Raw genomic sequence first — 4,845 nt, forward strand, 5'->3', positions numbered from 1 at the left:
TTTTCCTTTGTGATGAGAACATTTAAGATCTCCTCTCTTAGCAACTTAGAAATATACCATACAGCAGTGTTAACTATAGTCATCATGTTGTACATTACACCCCTAGTACTTATTTATCTTATAACTGGAAGTTTGTACCTTTTGACCACTTTCATCTAATGCCCCCTGCCCCCACCCATGTCTCTGGCAACCAAAATCTGATCTCTTTTTCTATGAGTTAGGGGTTTTTTTGTGGGGTTTGCTGTTGTTACTGTTTAGATTCTACATATAAGTGATATCATACATTATTTGTCTTTCTCTGACTTATTTCACTTAGCATAATGCCCTCAAGGCCCATCCATGTTGTCACAAATGGCAAGATTTCCTTCTTTTTTATGGCTGAATAGTATCCCCTTGTGTGTGTGTGTGTGTGTGTGTATACCACATTTGCTTTATTCATTTTAGAGCCTTCACAATTCTTGACATCAGTAGCTTCTGCCTTGCAACCATTGGATCCATGAGAATCTTTCACAGTCATATTCCCAGTGCTGGGCACGGGGCTTTTATTTAATTGGCACTTCAGAAATACTTGTCAAATGAATGAATTATTCATTTTTATTTGTTCTTTGATCTTAATAAATAGTCTTGGAAATACCATTTTACTTGACATGGTCATCAATCTCCTGTCATCGTCCAGTACTTCTTAAGACAGTGGTTTCGCAGCATTTGGGAACTTGGGTGTATTGTAATTTTTAAAGCATTTTGGGATGGTGCCTGATGCAGGGTTTCCTTATACCCAGCACAGTTATACAAGGGCTCTTATTTTTCTGAAATTCATTTCATTATGAGCTTTGATTTCTTTATGGAAATTTTTCCTATAGACTTTAGAAAAGAAACTCGTAATGCTTCCCTGTACACTTATAGGTTGGATTCCCAACTATTTGTCCAACTGAGTGGGCAAACCCAGAAGGAAAATAGGGGGAAATAAAAATAGGGAATCAATTGACTCAAAAGGGGAGAAATGGATAAAGGTTAGGACAACTTGCCTATTCAACTGTATTGTGCAAGTTTTCTGCAGCTGTCTATTCAGCTGCTGAAGTCTGGGTTAAAGTTCAAAAGGGAAAGCTCTATGTGCACATATTTTCCAACTTAAAAAATGTTCAAGTATTTGCAACTCAAACATTTTCATACATTAAAAATCCAGTGATGAATTTTAATAAAGCATATATGCAGGATAGGAGAGATTCAGCTCAGATTTAAACATCATCAATATTTAAACTGCATTAATTTTAAAACCTCAACCTTGGCACACTTAGCCCGTCTCCTCCTGCTGACTCTGGTGACGATCTCCAGGCTAAACGTGAGTCATAACTTGTGACACTGCAGACAGCGTCTGTGCAGTGGGGTGTTTCACTTCTCACTTTGGCTCATGTTTGCTTGGGCTGATTGGAAAGTAGGGACATAAGAGGAAAGCAAATTTGAGAATAGGGTTCTCCTAATTTCATTCAAAGGCTCTGTGTGAAAAAAAAAAAGGCTCTGGACTAAGAAATATCTAAAGATTTTTTTTTTAATGGAACAGATGAGACAGTTTGAACTTCAATAAGTAGAAGAATGCAATAGAGACTTAATGTCACAGAACTGTACACTTAACCATGGCTAAAATGGTAAATTTTATGTTATGTGTATTTGACCATAATTTTTTTAATGTAATGGATTAAAACCCATAAAGTATGTTTAAATCTTTTAATTTATAGTGATATTTTAAAACCAGCCACTTTGGAGGATATCAGGGAACAAATTCACCACCTGGAAACTAAAAATGAAATTTAAAAATCATCTGAAAAATAAAGGGAAAGAATCAAATGTATATCCTGCTTTTCCTATAGAAACTGTACCACTAGGTAACCAAATAGTACATCATGGAAGCATTTCTTTAAAGTTATTCCAACCAACTAATAAATGCAAATAAAATGACAGAATTAGATTATCACTATTTTGCAGCTCTCAATGAAGTAACTGATTCAGACAATGAGAATCAACAGGTGCTAATGTTGCAAAAAGAGACACAATCAGATGCTGTGTATCTCCTGATGAAAGACCTCAGCGCTGTTTATAGTCTTGCAAAAGAAATCCAGCCTAAGTCTGGTCAAACCTCTGAATCCAGGTGACTATTTTCAAGAAAAGCTGGGGACAGGATACATGTTGAAGTGCACCATGAATGTGTCATCAACAAAATTCAAATTGTGGGAAACTCTATAGGTCAAATTGTCCATGACCTTCAATAGGTAACATAAAAGGAAAAGAAAGAGATGAAGAGGGGACCTGTAGATTAAAAGAGGTTTAAAAAAAAAAAAGAGGTTTAAAAGATCAATCAATAATTTTTAATGAGCAAGTCTAAACTAGAGTGTCTAAGGATGCACACTTGTATAATGAAGCCATAAAGAAGTGTGAGGAAAGTATTACTATAAAAATCAGGATCGTGGGCATGGAGTGGCTGGCAAAGTACTACTTCTTCACCTGGATGGTAGTTATGAAGGTGTGACCTTATAATAAGTCACTAATCTATACATTTGTTTTGTGTGCATTTCTGTGTTTTATTTTATAATAAAAATATAACTAAGTGGTACCCAGACTGCCATGTGGATGTGGACAGCTGGTCAGAAAGAAAGATGACAGAAGAAGTGGTGAGGCCTCAGAGTTCGCCTAAGCACCAAGCGTTTGCCCAGCTACATGTGGGCAGGGGGCTGCTGACTTGTATCATGAATTTGGGTCAAGACAGAGTTTTGAATTCCTGGCAGAAATGAATAGGAAAGGGCTCAGAAGTTGTTTTACGCCAACCATATTTTAGTTCCTGGAGCAATTTTGTTCTCTGGGCATCACAGCTCAGGCCAGTCAATTGCCAGCAAAAACTTGGAATTACACCTTCAAAACTGTGCTGTTTGAAGGATGTGAGTGAGGAAGCACTAGTTTTAGACACCCCATTTCATTACAGAGAAATGATATAGCATCCATATCAGCAATGCACTTAAAGCTGTCTCCAAGGCCGCAGCTAGCTCTTTTTCTATCAAGAAATGTGGAGAAAGTGAGGAGCTTATGACATAAATGATACCAAAAAGCCCAGATGTAAGTCCCCAAGGGGAAGGCAATATAAAATGTCAGAGTAGGAGAAATAATGCCAAAGAATCTACCAAAGATTATATTTAACAATAGGATACCAATAAACACCTATTAGAATCCTAAAATCCACAAATATGTCAACACCAATTGCTGGCAAGGATGTGGAACAACAGAAATTCTAGCCACTTTGGAAGACTATTTGGCAGTTTCTTATAAAGCTAAACGTAGTCTTACCACACAATATAGCAATTGTGCTTCTAGGTATTTACCCAACTGATTTAAAAGTTATGTCCACATAAAAACCTGCATGCGAATGTTAATAGCAGCTTTATTTATAATCACCAAAAAGTGGGGCAACCAAGAGGTCCTTCCGTGATGAAAAGGAATGTGCTATCAAACCACGCAAAAAATATGGATGAATCTTAAATGCATATTGCTAAGTTCAAGTACCCAGTCTGAAAAGGCTACATACCGTATGGTTCCATTTATATGACATTCTGGAGAAGGCAAAACTGTAGAGATAGTAGATAGATCAGCGGTTGCCAGGGGTTTGAGGAAGGGGGAGGGTTGAACAAGTGAAGCACAGGGGATTTTTACATCAGTGAAACTATTTTGTGTGATACTATACTGGCGGATACATGATGCTATGCATTTGTCAAAACCCACAGAACTGTGCTCGCTTCAGCAGCACATATACTAAAATTGGAACGATACAGAGAAGATTAGCATGGCCCCTGTGCAAGGATGACACGCAAATTCGTGAAGCGCTCCATATTTTTATCTGCGTAATATTCCATTACATAAATGCATCAAAATCTGTTTGTTTTGCTATTAATGGATATTTTTTTCAAAAATGTTTTGCTCTTACAAACAAGATTATGATGAATACCTCTGTAAAAACATTTCCCATCTGGGTAAATAAATCTTATGACAAATTCTCAACAACAACAAAAAAAAACCCATAGAACGTTATAGCATACAGAGGGAGCTTAATGACTTTCTTTTAAAAGTCATTTAGGAGGTCAAGGGATCCCAAGATAGGATACAGACTATGACAAAAGAATCTAACTACATTACAAATGTATGAAATAACTTCACTGAAGGGGGTGGGAAAAAAGGTAAGTTCCTAAGTAACTTTGGAATGGGGCGGATACTAGAAGACTAAAAACAAAAGAAACTGTGTGTAAGCAGCACATTCTGGTTGATAAAGTGGTTTCCCATGGAGGGTAGAGGTTAACAATTCTAATGCTGCTGTACGTATGTCCTGGACATGAGCAATTAAGCAAATAGATGGCAGATCATGGAAGCCAGGTTTCTCACCTTTAGAGGGGAAGGTTCCAGAAAAGCAAGAGGAGAAGGCTAGCATAATCCTTGTAGTACTGGATTAGACTTGGAGACATCAGGATTAGCATGGCCCCTGTGCAAGGATGACACGCAAATTCGTGAAGCGCTCCATATTTTTATCTGCGTAATATTCCATTACATAAATGCATCAAAATCTGTTTGTTTTGCTATTAATGGATATTTTTTTCAAAAATGTTTTGCTCTTACAAACAAGATTATGATGAATACCTCTGTAAAAACATTTCCCATCTGGGTAAATAAATCTTATGACAAATTCTCAACAACAACAAAAAAAAACCCATAGAACGTTATAGCATACAGAGGGAGCTTAATGACTTTCTTTTAAAAGTCATTTAGGAGGTCAAGGGATCCCAAGATAGGATACAGACTATGACAAAAGAATCT

General features: G+C 36.9%; 1 non-coding gene and 1 pseudogene across 1 annotated transcript; both read left to right on the forward strand.

The window, feature by feature from the left end:
* Positions 1 to 3,768: 3,768 nt before the first annotated feature.
* Positions 3,769 to 3,875, forward strand: LOC112062331 (U6 spliceosomal RNA). The gene has a single exon (XR_002890670.1). It is a non-coding gene; the product is annotated as a U6 spliceosomal RNA (small nuclear RNA).
* Positions 3,876 to 4,459: 584 nt separating this feature from the next.
* LOC112062326 (uncharacterized) lies at positions 4,460 to 4,558 on the forward strand (annotated as a pseudogene).
* Positions 4,559 to 4,845: the final 287 nt, after the last annotated feature.

The sequence above is a fragment of the Physeter macrocephalus genome, chromosome 21 (genome assembly GCF_002837175.3).
Source record: "Physeter macrocephalus isolate SW-GA chromosome 21, ASM283717v5, whole genome shotgun sequence".
Taxonomy (NCBI): domain Eukaryota; kingdom Metazoa; phylum Chordata; class Mammalia; order Artiodactyla; family Physeteridae; genus Physeter; species Physeter macrocephalus.